This window comes from Rattus norvegicus, chromosome 17 (assembly GCF_021556685.1).
Source record: "Rattus norvegicus strain SHRSP/BbbUtx chromosome 17, alternate assembly SHRSP_T2T, whole genome shotgun sequence".
In the NCBI taxonomy this organism is placed as follows: Eukaryota; Metazoa; Chordata; class Mammalia; order Rodentia; family Muridae; genus Rattus; species Rattus norvegicus.
The window spans coordinates 37,455,715-37,469,977 of NC_141550.1; the positions used below are offsets into that span (position 1 = coordinate 37,455,715).

General features: G+C 42.4%; 1 pseudogene; it reads left to right on the plus strand.

Annotated features, from left to right (window-relative positions):
- The first annotated feature begins 305 nt into the window (after nucleotides 1–305).
- LOC148000133 (MLV-related proviral Env polyprotein pseudogene) lies at nucleotides 306–3,362 on the plus strand (annotated as a pseudogene).
- The last annotated feature ends 10,901 nt before the right edge of the window (nucleotides 3,363–14,263 follow it).

Below are 14,263 nucleotides of genomic sequence, written 5' to 3' on the forward strand. Positions count from 1 at the left end.
AGCGGGCTGAACTCATCGCCTTAACCCAGGCGCTCAAAATGGCAGAAGGTAAGAGTCTGAATGTATATACAGACAGCCGCTACGCCGTTGCTACGGCACACATCCATGGAGAGATCTACCGGAGAAGAGGGCTGCTCACATCTGAGGGTAAGGACATTAAGAACAAGACTGAAATTCTGGCTCTCCTGGCAGCTCTGTTCCTACCAAAAAGACTGAGCATTATACATTACCCAGGGCATCAGAAGGGACACAGCCCCGAGGCACGGGGAAATCGGCTAGCTGACGTCTCAGTGCGTGAGGCCGCTATGGGCACCCAAGTTCTGTCCTTAAAAGACCAAGATCAACCCATGTCTCCACAGCTGGAGCAGACTGGTTGGTTCTACACCACGGAGTACACAAAGCTCCTACAGAAAATGGGGGCTGTTTGGTACCCACAACTAAAACAGTGGGTCTACACAGGGAAAACAGTTATGCCTACGAAGATGACCTTTGAATTAATCTCCTACCTACATAAATTAACACACCTGGGACTCAAGAAGATGAAGACACTCTTAAGACGAGAAGAGATTGACACCTACCTCCTGGGACGAGATCAGGCCTTGCGGGAGGTGATTGAAAGCTGCAGGGCCTGTGCTCAGGTAAACCCAGGAAAAGCTAAAATTGGACAAGGAGTCTGTCCCCGAGGACATCGGCCTGGTACCCACTGGGAAATTGACTTCACTGAAATCAAGCCTGGTATGTACGGACACAAATACCTCTTAGTGTTCATAGATACCTTCTCCTGATGGGTAGAGGCTTTCCCCACGAAACATGAAACGGCCAAGGTGGTGACCAAGAAGCTCCTCGAAGAAATCTTCCCCAGGTATGGAATGCCCCAAGTATTGGGGTCAGATAATGGGCCCGCTTTCGTCTCCCAGGTAAGTCAGTTGGTGGCCAAGTTATTGGGGATTGATTGGAAGTTACATTGTGCTTATAGACCCCAAAGTTCAGGACAGGTAGAGCACATGAATAGAACAATTAAGGAGACTTTATCTAAGTTAACGCTTGCAACTGGCTCAAAGGATTGGGTGTCCCTACTACCCCTAGTCCTATACCGAGCCCGGAATACACCGGGCTCCCATGTCCTGACTCCCTTTGAAATAGTATACGGGACCCCACCCCCATTTATCAATTTCTTTGATTCAAATATCACTGAATTCGCTAATAGCCCTTCCTTGGCAGCACATCTTCAGGCCCTACAAATCATGCAGAGAGACATCTGGAAACCTCTAGCCGCAGCCTACCAAGACAGGCTTGAACAACCGATGGCGCTGCACCCGTTCCAGATCGGAGACACCGTGTGGGTGCACAGTCATCAGACCAAGAATCTCGAGCCTCGGTGGAAAGGACCCTATACAGTTCTCCTGACTACCCCGACAGCCTTGAAGGTAGACGGAATTGCAGCTTGGATCCATGCATCTCACGCCAAGGCAGCCCGACCTGAGGAAACGGCAGATCACAACATCGCGCCCCAGACATGGAAGGCTCAACACACTCAAAACCCCCTAAAGCTAAGATTTTCACGTCGTTGCTCTTAACTGTCTTATGGACTAGGGGTGGGGCGAGTCTGGGGGCTAGCCCCCACCAGGTATATAATATGTCCTGGATAATAACTAATTTAGAGAAGGACTGGTCTCAAGTTCTAGCTAATGGTAAGCATGCTGAAGGAACCTTGTGGCCCCCTTTGACTTTCAACCTTTGTCAACTGGCTAAGGACTCCTGGGAGCATACTGAGCGGACTCCCCACAACTCATACCCACCCTGCAGACACTCTGATTGGTATACTTGTCCTGGAGGTAAGAGGACACAGGAGTGCAGAGGTCCTGAGACCTTCTACTGTGCTAAGTGGGGGTGTGAGACTTACACTCGAGGATGGTGGGGGACCAAGAAGGGAGACTTAGTGGCCTTCTCCCCTGAGACTCCAGGCGAATCTCCAATTACAATAGAATTCACGGATCAAGGTAAAAACACAGACTGGAAGGTGGGGCGTAGGTGTGGGATACGGTTGTATACTCCTGGCCAAACTAACCCAGGACTCCTGTTCTCCCTCCAACTGGTGAGAGAACGGGTCAGACAAGAGATTGGTCCAAACCCAGTCCTCATGGATCAAAAGCCCCCTTCCCGACCAGCACCGGCACTGCCCCCGGTCGGACCCCCACTATGGCTAAACACCACTCAGAACTCTGGGGATATCTTGACAACTCCCTCCCTGACTAGGGACCCTTCCACACCGGCCCCTCGGCTGCTAGGAACGGGAGACCGGCTAATCAACTTAGTGACCAGGGCATACTTGGCACTCAATTATTCAGAACCTGAAAAGACCCAAGAATGCTGGCTGTGCCTGGTCTCTAGCCCGCCCTATTATGAGGGTGTGGCAGTCATGGGGAATTATACTAATCAGACCATGGCCCCGGCGAGCTGCACAACCCTCCCTAGCCATAGGCTGACGTTGCCAGAAGTCTCAGGACAGGGACTCTGTATAGGGACCATACCCCCCACTCACCAGGTCCTCTGCGCTATCACCAAGAGGATCCCCACTGGAAGCTACTACCTAGAAGCTCCTACAGGCACCTATTGGGCCTGTAACACTGGATTGACACCTTGTATCTCCGCCGCAATCCTCCGCAGATCCTCCGACTACTGTGTACTGGTAGAAATTTGGCCTAAGGTCACATACAATGGGCCCGAGTACATATACTCACATTTTGAGGGGCTGACTCGATTCAGGCGAGAATCCATCACCATTACCCTAGCTCTACTCTTAGGAGGAATCACCTTAGGAGGAATGGCTGCAGGTATAGGGACGGGGACCACCGCCCTCATCGAGATGGGTCACTTTCGTCAGCTACAAGCGGCCATGAATGCAGATCTAAAAGCTATCGAGGAATCTGTGAGTGCATTAGAAAAGTCCTTAACATCTTTGTCTGAAGTAGTCTTACAAAATAGGAGAGGGCTAGACATGCTGTTCCTTCGCAAAGGAGGGCTATGTTCTGCTCTAAAAGAAGAATGTTGTTTCTATGCAGACCATACAGGATTAGTGAGAAATAACATGGCTAAGATCTGAGAATGCTTGGCCCAGAGACAGAAGCTGTTTGATTCCCAACAAGGCTGGTTCGAGGGGTGGTTTAACCGATCCCCTTGGTTTGCTACCCTGGTGTCCACCTTGATGGGACCCTTAATCATCCTCCTCCTAATCCTCCTCTTTGGCCCCTGCATTCTAAACAGATTGATGCAGTTCATAAAGAACAGACTCTCAGTCATTCAGACGCTTGTTCTCACCCAACAATACCAGAGGGTAAGACAACAGGAAGAGATTCCTTAGAATTCGATTTGATTAAAGATTTTACTCAAGTCTAAAAGAAAATGGGGGAAAATGAAAGACCCACCCCATGAGTCTTAACTCAGAGCTGCAACAGGCTTGAATGTGCCCAGGCACGCCCAGATACCTGGGGCCCAGTCACCTTTAAAACTAACAGACCATAAAAGGAAAGGAATACAGAACAGACTAGGAGTACCGGATCTGGCAGGAAGGGATAAGCCCCTAGCCCCCGACATTCAGGACGTCCCAGCCCGCACGTACTCTTTTACCATGTTATAACCTCATCCGAATATGATGCAAACCTGCCAATGTGTGTAGCTATACCTTATTACCTCATCATGTGAAATAACCAATAATATGTGAACATGTCTATATGCCTCGTTTAAATCCACCAATCCCCGTAACTATGCATCTGCTTCTGTACGCCCGCTTCTGCTTCCCCAAACCCTATAAAAGCCCCATGCTGGAGCTGCTGGGCGCGCAAGTCCTCCGAAGACACTGTGTGACCCCAGGTACCTGTGTTTTCCAATAAACCCTCTTGCTGATTGCATCCGAGTGGCCTCAGCTCGGTCATTGGGCACTTGGGATCTCCTCCCGAGGGAAAGGTCCTCTCCGGAGGTCTTTCACTGGAAAAGGCAAAGCAGGCCCTCCTGGTTGCAGCCCTCAGGAGGAGTTCAAAAACAGTCCCCCTCAAGCGACTTGAGCCACGGGAAAACAGGTAAGACCAACTTTTCTGCTCCAAGTGACCTGCCTGGCTGACTCAGAACACAGTCCCAAAGGAACAGCTGAAGACTAGTAGACAGGAAAGACTACATGCCTGAATGCAGAACACTCTGTTGTTACCATGACTGGATGAAAGAAAACAGGAAAACAGGTCTACAGCACTCCTGACACACAGGCCTATAGGACAGTCTAGTCACTGTCAGAAATAGCAGAACAAAGTAACACCAGAGACAACCTGTAGGAAAGAGGCAAGCACAGGAACCCAAGCAACAGAAACCAAGCCTACACGGCATCATCAGAGCCCTATTCTCCTACCAAAGCAAAAACTGAATATCCAAACACACCAGAAAAGCAAGATCTAGATTTAAAATCACATTAGATCATGGGGATGGAGGATTCAAGAAAGACATAAAGAACTCCCTTAGAGAAACGCAGGGAAACATAAATAAACAAGTAAAGCTTATAGAGAGGAATCACAAAAATCCCTGAAAGAATTGCAAGAAAACACAATCAAACAATTGAAGGAATTAAAAATGAAAAGAGAAGCAATGAAGGAAGAAAACAGGGAAACAACCCTGGATATAGAAAACCAAAGGAAGAGACAAGGAGCCATAGATACAAGCATGACAAACAGAATACAAGATATAGAAGACAGAATCTCAGGAGCAGATGATTCCATAGAAATCATCGAAACAACGGTCAAAGATTTTGTAAAACGGAAAAAGCTACTGGTCCAAAACATACAGGAAATCCAGGACTCAATGAGAAGATCAAACTTAAGGATAATAGGTATAGAAGAGAGTGAAGACTCCCAGCTCAAAGGACCAGTAAATATATTCAACAAAATCATAGAAGAAAACTTCCCTAACCTAAAGAAAGAGATGCCCATAAACATGCAAGAAGCCTACAGAACTCCAAATAGATTGGAACAGAAAAGAAACTCCTCCCATCACATAATAGACAAAACACCAAATGCACAAAATAAAGAAAAAAATATTAAAAGCAGAAAGGGAAAAAGCTCAAGTAAAATATAAAGGCAGACCTATCAGAATGACACCAGACTTCTCAGCACAGACTATGAAAGCCAGTAGATCCTGGACAGATGTAATACAGACAATAAGAGAACACAAATGCCATCCCAGGTTACTTTATCCTGAAAAACTCTCAATTAACATAGAGAAACCAAGATATTCCATGACAAAACCAAATTTAGACAATATCTTTCTACAAATCAAGCACTACAAAGGATAATGAATGGTAAAGCTCAACATAAGGAAGCAAGCGACACCCTAGAAAAAGCAAGAAATCGTCTTGGCAACAAAACAAAGAGAAGAAAAGCACACAAACATAATCTCACATCCAAATATGAATATAACAGGAAGCAGTAATCACTATTCCTTAATATCTCTCAGGATCAATGGTCTCAACTCCCTAATAAAAAGACATAGATTAACAAACTGGATTCGCAATGAGGACCCTGCATTCTGCTGCCTACAGGAAACACACCTCAGAGACAAAGACAGACATTACCTCAGAGTGAAAGGCTGGAAAACAACATTCCAAACAAATGGTCTGAAGAAGCAAGCTGGAGTAGCCATTCTAATATGGAATAAAATCAATTTTCAACTAAAAGACATCAAAAAAAGATAAGGAAAGCACCTCATATTCATCAAGGGAAAAATCCTCCAGGATGAACTCTCAATCCTAAATATCAATGCCCCTAATACAAGGGCACCTACATACATAAAAGAAAACTTCCTAAAGCTCAAAACACACACTGAACCTCACACAATAATAGTAGGAGATTTCAACACCCCACTCTCATCAATGGACAGGTCATGGAAACAGAAATTAAACAGAGACATAGACTAAGAGAAGTCATGAACCAAATGGACTTAACAGATATAAATAGAACATTCTATCCTAAAGCAAAAGGATATAAATTCTTCTCACCACCTCATGGTACTTTCTCCAAAATTGACCATATATCATTAAAAAGGCCTCAACAGGTATAAGATAAATATAATCCCATGCGTCCTATCAGATCACCATGGGCTAAAGCTGGTCTTCAATAAAAATGAGGGAAGAACGCCCACAGATACATGGAAGTTGAACAATGCTCTACTCAACGATAACCTGGTCAAGGAAGAAATAAAGAAAGAAATTAAAGACTCCTTAGAATTTAATGTAAATGAAGGTACAACATACCCCAACTTATGGGACATAATGAAAGCTGTGCTAAGAGGAAAACTCATAGCTCTGAGTGCCTGAAGAAAGAAACAGGAGAGAGCATATGTCAGCAGCTTGCCAGCAACCAAAACGCTCTTAAACAAAAAGAAGCAAATACACTGAGGAGGAGGAGGAGGAGGAGGAGGAGGAGGAGGATGAGGAGGATGAGGAGGATGAGGAGGATGAGGAGGATGAGGAGGATGAGGAGGATGAGGATGAGGAGGAGGAGGAGGAGGAGGAGGAGGAGGAAGGGAATAATCAAACTCAGAGCTGAATTCAACCAAGTAGAAACGAAAAAGGACCATAGCAAGAATCAACAAAACCAAAAGTTGGTTCTTTGAGAAAATCAACAGGATAGATAAACCCTTAGCCAGACTAATGAGAGGACACAGAGAGTGTGTCCAAATTAACAAAATTAGAAATGAAAAGGGAGACATAACTACAGAATCAGAGGAAATTCAAAAAAAAATAATCAGATCCTACTACAGCAGCCTATATTCAACAAAATTTGAAAATCTGCAGGAAATGGACAATTACCTAGACAGATACCAGGTACCAAAGTTAATCAGGAACAGATAACCATTTAAACAACCCCATAACTTTTAATGAAATAGAAGCAGTCATAAAAGGTCTCCCAACCAAAAAGAGCCCAGGTCCAGGTGGATTTAGTGCAGAATTCTATCAGACATTCATAGAAGAACTCATACCAATACTATCCAAACTATTCCACAAAATTGAAAGAGATGCAGCATTACTGAACTCCTTCTATGAAGCCACAATTACTCTTATACCTAAACCACACAAAGACCCAACAAAGAAAGAGAACTTCAGACCAATTTCCCTTATGAATATCGATGCAAAAATAATCAATAAAATTCTGGCAAACCGAAACCAAGAGCACATCAAAACAATCATACACCATGATCAAGTAGGCTACAACCCAGGAATGCAAGGATGGTTTAATATACGGAAAACCATAAATTTGTTCAATTATATAAACAAACTGAAAGAAAAAACCACATGATCATTTCATTAGATGCTGAGAAAGCATTTGACAAAATTCAACACCCCTTCATAATAAAAGTCCTGGAAAGAATAGGAATTCAAGGCCCATACCTCCACTTGGTAAAAGCCATATACAGCAAACCAGTCGCTAACATTAAACTAAATGGAGAGAAACTTGAAGCAATCCCACTAAAATCAGGGACTAGACAAGGCTGCCCACTCTCTCCCTACTTATTCAATACATTTCTTGAAATTTTGGCCAGAGCAATCAGACAACAAAAGGAGATGAAGGGGATACAGATTGGAAAAGAAGAAGTCAAACTATCACTATTTGCACGTGATACGATTGTATATTTTGGGTAGTGGCTTGGGTGGAAGCTCTGGTTACTTGGCATTGTTGTTCATATGGGGTCTCAAGCCCCTTCAAGCACTTCCAATCCTTTCTCCGATTCCTTCAACGGGGGTCCCATTCTCAGTTCAGTGGTTTGCTGGTGTCATTTGCCTATGTATTTGCTGTATTCTGGCTGTGTCTCTCAGGAGAAATCTACATCTGGTTCCCGTTGGTCTGCACTTCTTTGCTTCATCCATCTTATATAGTTGGGTGGCTGTATAAGTATGGGCCACATGTGGGGCAGGCTCTGAATGGGTTCTCCTTCTGCCTCTGTTTTAAACTTTGCCACCTTATTCACTGCCAAGGGTATTCATGTTCCCCACTTAAAGAAGGTGAGAAGCATTCGCATTTTGGTCATCCCTCTTGAGTTCATGTGTTCTGTGCATCTAGGGGAATTCAAGCATAAGTCCATTGCCACATATCAATGAGTGCATACCATGTGCGTTTTTCTGTGATTGTGTTACCTCACTCAGGATGATATTTTCCAGTTGCATCCATTTCCCTATGAATTTCATAAAGTCATTGTTTTTGACAGCTGAAAATATACCATTGTGTAGATGTACCACATTTTCTCTATCCATTCCTCTGAAGGGCATATGGGTTCGTTCCAGCTTCTGGCTATTATAAATAAGGCTGTTATGAACATAGTGGAGCATTTGTCTTTGTTATATGTTGGGGCATCTTTTTTATATGTGCCCAAGAGAGGTATAGCTGGGTCCTCACGTAGTTCAATGTCAAATTTTCTGAGGAACCTCCAAACTGATTTGTTGGTAGCCGCCCGTACCGCGCCCAAAGATGGCGTCGATTTCCTGTGAGTGAGTCAGCAGGGCACAGCTGTTGTCCACCCGAAGGACACAGTGCCCATGAGCCAAGCACATCACAGCCTGCTCTTGGGGCATGCAAATTGGGCATTGGGGCTTGCACCAATCGGGTAGCGACACGAGTCTCCTAAGCATATATAAGCAGTGCCTTTTCCTCCGTCAGGGTCCCCTGTCCCTGTACCCTGTTCCCTGTTCCCTGTCCCCTGTTAAAGAGAGCTGTACAATAAAGGCTTGTTCGCAGAAGAATCCTATTGCCGCGCGTCGTTCTTGCTGGCGAGACGTTGGGCGCGCGACACTGATTTCCAGAATGGTTGTACCAGTCTGCAATCCCACCAAAAATGGAGGAGTGTTCCTCTTTCTCCACATCCTAGCCAGGATTTGCTGTCACCTGAGTTTTTGAACTTAGCCATTCTCACTGGTGTGAGGTGAAATCTCAGGGTTGTTTTGATTTGAATTTCCCTTATGACTAAAGATGTTGAACATTTCCTTAGGTGTTTCTCAGTCATTTGCCATTCCTCAGCTGTGAATTCTTTGTTTAGCTCTTAACTCCATTTCTTAATAGGGTTATTTGTCTCCCTACTGTATAACTTTGTGAGTTCTTTGTATATTTTTTTTATTTAAGCCCTCTATCTGTTGTAGGATTGGTAAAGATTTTTTCCCAATCTGTTGTTTGCTGCTTTGTACTAACCACAGTGTCCTTTGCCTTAAAGAAGCTTTGCAGCTTTATGAGATCCCATTTGTCGATTCTTGATCTTAGAGCAGAAGCCATGGGTGTTTTGTTCAGGATATTTTCTCCATTGCCCATGTGTTCGAGATGCTTCCCCACTTTTTCTTCTATTAGTTTGAGTGTATCTGGTTTGATGTGCAGGTCCTTGATACACTTGGACTTAATCTTTGTACAGGGTGATAAGCATGGATCAATCTGCATTCTTCTACATGCTGACCTCCAGTTGAACCAGCACCATTTTCTGAAAATGCTTTTTTCCATTGGATGGTTTTGGCTCCTTTGTCAAATTCAAGTGATCATAGGTGTGTGGGTTCATTTCTGAGTCTTCAATTCTATTCCATTGGTCTATCTGTCTGTCTGTGTACGAATACTATGCAGTTTTTTATCACTATTGCTCTGTAATACTGCTTGAATTCAGGTATACTGATTCCCCCAGAACTCTTTTTGTTGTTGAGGATAGTTTTAGCTATCCCGGGTTTTTTGTTATTCCAGATGAATTTGCAAATTGTTCTGACTAACTCTTTGAAGAATTTTATTGGTATTTTGATGGGGATTGCACTCAATCTGTAGATCGCTTTTGGTAAAATATCCATTTTTACTATATTAATCCTGCCAACCCATGAGCATGGGAGATCTTTCCATCTTCTGAGATCTTCAATTTCTTTCTTCTTAAACTTGAAGTTCTTATCATACAGATCTTTCTCTTGCCTGGTTAAAGTCACACCGAGGTATTGTATATTACTTGAGACTGTTATGAAGGGTGTCGTTTCCCTAATTTCTTTCTCGACTAGTTTCTTTTTTGTGTAGAGGAAGGCAACTAATTTCTTTGAGTTAATTTTATACTCAGCCACTCTGATGCAGGTGTTCATCAGGTTTAGTAGTTGTCTGGTGGAAATTTTGGGACCACTTAATATACTATCATTCATCTGCAAATAGTGATATTTGGACTTCTTCTTTTCCAATCTGTATACTTTGATCTCCTTTTGTTGTCTGATTGCTCTGGCCAGAACTTCAAGAACTATATTGAATAAGAAGGGAGAGAGTGGGCAGCCTTGTCTACTCCCTGATTTTAGTGGTTTTGTTTCAAGTTTCTCACCATTTAGTTTAATGTTAGCTACTGGTTTGCTGTATATGGGTCTTGCTATGTTTAGGTATGGGCTTTGAATTCCTATTGTTTCCAGGACTTTTATCATGAAGGGGTGTTGAATTTTGTCCAATGCATTCTCAGCATCTAATGAAATAATCATGTGGTTTTTACCTTTCACTTTGTTTATATAATGGATTACGTTGATGGTTTTCCATATATTAAACCATCCCTGCATGCCTGGGATGTTGCCTACTTGGTCATGGTGGATGATTGTTTTGATATGCTCTTGGTTTCGGTTTGCAAGAATTTTATTGAGTATTTCTGTGTCAATATTCATAAGGGAGATTGGTGGGAAGTTTTCTTTCTTTATTGGGTGTTTGTGTGGTTTAGGTATTAGATTAATTGTGGCTTCATATAAGGAATTCGGTAGCGCTCAATCTTTTTCCATTTCGTGGATTGGTTTGGATAGTATTGGTATGAGGTGTTTTATGAAGGTCTGATAGAATTCAGCACTGAACCCATCTGAACCTGGGCTCTTTTTGGTTGGCAGACTTTTTTATGACTGCTTCTATTTCGTTAGGAGTTATGGGGTTGTTTAAATGGTTTATCTGTTTCTGATTTAACTATGGTTCCTGGTATCTATCTAAGGAATTTTCCATTTCTTGCAGATTTTCGAATTTTGTTGAACATAGGCTGTTGTAGTAGGATCTGGTGATTTTTTGAATTTCCTCTAATTCTGCAGTTATGTCTCCCTTTTCATTACTGATTTTGTTAATTTTGACATACTCTCTGAGTCCTCCTGTTAGTCCGGCTGAGGGTTTATCTATCTTGTTCACTTTCTCAAGGAACCATCTTTTGGTTCTTTTGATTCTTTTTATGGTTCTTTTTCTTTATACTTGGTTGATTTCAGTTGTGAGTTTGATTATTTCCTGCCTTCTACTCCTCCTGGGTGTATTTGCTTCTTTTTGTTTGAGAGCGTTTAGGTTGCTGGCAAGCTGCTGACATATGCTCTCTCCTGTTTTTTCTGCTGGCACTCAGAGCTATGTGTTTTCCTCTTAGCATGCCTTTCTTTGTGTCCCATGTGTTTGGGTCTGTTGTATCTTCATTTTCATTAAATTCTAAGAAGACTTTAATTTCATTCTTTATTTCTTCTTTGACCAGTTTATCATTGAGCAGAGCACTGTTCAATTTCCATGTATATGTGGGCCTTCTTCCCTCATTGTTTTTGAAGACCAGCGTTAGACAGTGGTGGTGTCACAGGACGCATTGGATCTTTCTGTATCTATTGAAGCCTGTTTTAAGACCAGTTATATGGTCAATTTTGAAGAAAGTACCATGAGGTGGTGAGAAAAAGGTATATCCTTTTGTTTTAAGATAACATGTTCTATAAATAAATGTTAAGCCCATTTGGTTCATGACTTCTCTTAGTCTGTCTATGTCTCTCTTTAATTTCTGTTCCCATGTTCTGTCCATTGATGAGAGTGGGGTGTTGAAATCTCCTACTATTATTGTGTGAGGTGCAATGATTTTTTGAGCTTTAGTAAGGTTTCTTTTATGTATTAGATGCCCTTGTATTTGGAGCATAGATATTTAGGATAGAGAGTTCATCTTGGTTGATTTTTCCTTTGATGAATATGAAGTGTCTTTCCTTATCTTTTTTGATGACTTTTAGTTGAAAATCGATTTTATTCAATATTAGAATGGCTACTTCAGCTTTCTTCTCAGACCTTTGCTTGGAAAGTTGTTTTCCAGCCTTTCAATCTGAGGTAGTGTCTGTCTTTTTCTCTGAGATATGTTTCCTGTAGGCAGCAGAATGCAGGGTCCTCATTGCCTATCCAGTTTTTTAATCTATGTCTTTTTATTGTGGATTTGATTCTATTGAAGTTGAGAGATATTAAGAAATAGTGATTATTGCTTCGTGTTATATTCGTATTTGCATGTGAGATTATGTTTGTGTGCTTTTCTACTCAATGTTTTATTGCCAAGACAATTAGTTTCTTGCTTTTTCTAGGGTGTAGCTTGCCTCCTTATGTTGGGCTTTACCATTTATTATCCTTTGTGGTGCTGGATTTGTAGAAAGAAATGTGTAAATTTGGTTTTGTCATGGAATATCTTGGTTTCTCTATCTATGTTAATTGAGATTTTTTCAGGATACAGTAACCTGGGATGGCATTTGTGTTCTCTTAGGGTCTGTATAACATCTGTCCAGGATCTTCTGGCTTTCATAATCTCTGCTGAGAATTCCGGTGTGATTCTGATAGGTCTGCCTTTATATGTTACTTGACCTTTTTCCCTTACTGCTTTTAATATTCTTTCTTTGTTTTGTGCATTTGGTGTTTTGACTATTTTGTGATGGGATGAGTTGCTTTTCTGGTCTAATCTATTTGGAGTTCTGTAGGCTTCTTGTATGTTTATGGGCATCTCTTTCTTTAGGTTAGGGAAGTTTTCTTCTATGATTTTGTTGAAGATATTTACTGATCCTTTGAGCTGGGAGTTTTCACTCTCTTCTATACCTATTATCCTTAGGTTTGATATTCTCACTTGGTCCTGGATTTCCTGTATGCTTTGGATCAGTAGGTTTTTCCATTTTACATTATCTTTGACAGTTTTGTCGATGATTTTTATGGAATCTTCTGCTCCTGAGATTTTATCTTCTGTCTCTTTAATTCTGTTGGTGATGCTTTTATCTACATCGCCTTTTCTCTTCCTTTGGTTTTCTATATCCAGGGTTGTCTCTCTTTGTGCTTTCTTCATTGCTTCTATTTCTATTTTTAATTCCTTCAATTGTTTGATTGTGTTTTCCTGCAATTCTTTCAGGATTTTTGTGATTCCTCTCTCTAGGCTTTACTTGTTTATTTATGTTTTCCTGTATTTCCCTAAGGGAGTTCTTTATGTCTTTCTTGAAGTCCTCCATCCCCATGATCAAATGTGATTTTAAATCTAGATCTTCCTTTTCTAGTGTTTTTGGGTATTCAGTGTTTGTTTTGGTGGGAGAGTTGGGCTCTGATGATGCCATGTAGTCTTGGTTTATGTTGCTGGTTTCCTGCGCTTGCCTCTTTCCTACAGGTTGTCTCTGGTGTTACTTTGTTCTGCTATTTCTGACAGTGGCTAGACCGTCCTATAGGCCTGTGTGTCAGGAGTGCTGTAGACCTGTTTTCTTGTTTTCTTTCATCCAGTTATGGGAACAGAATGTTCTGCATTCAGGCATGTAGTCTTTCCTGTCTACTGGTCTTCAGCTGTTCCTGTGAGGCTGTGTCCTCAGTCAGCCAGGCAGGTCACTTGGAGCAGAAAAGTTTGTCTTACCTGTTGTCCCGTGGCTCAAGTCGCTTGAGGGGGACTGCTTTTGAGCTCCCCCTGAGGGCGGCAACCAGGAGGGCCTGCTCTGCCTTTTCCCAGGGCCCCTGTGCACCAGGGTCCCAGATGGCATTAGATGTTTTCTTCTGGAGTCAGAAATGTGGGCAGAGTGTAGTCTTTTCTGGCTTCCCAGTTATGTCTGCCCCTCTGAAGGTTTAGCTCTCCCTCCCACAGGATTTGGGTGCAGAGAACTGTTGACCGGGTCCCTTCATGTCCATGCAGTGCCTGGAAAACAGGGGACCTGCTGCTGGAGTAGCTTTAAAATTTTATAACGTAAGAGTTTCATCATGTGGAGTTTTACTTGAATCTAATCAAATATTGGTTTGTGACCAACATGATATTTGTGCCACTATGGCAACAGTGGGCATATCTATGCTAGGCAGTATTGTCTCTTGCCATGTTCACAGCTGGACAAGATTATGGTTCCTGTTATACTCTGGTAGAAATAATACCATCTGCTAGAAGTTTGAAAACTAGGCAGTCACTCAGTGCCAGGTTGATGTTTAGATGTGTTTTACATGGTTTCTTACATAATAAGATCTTACAATCCAGTTCTAGAGAGTAACAA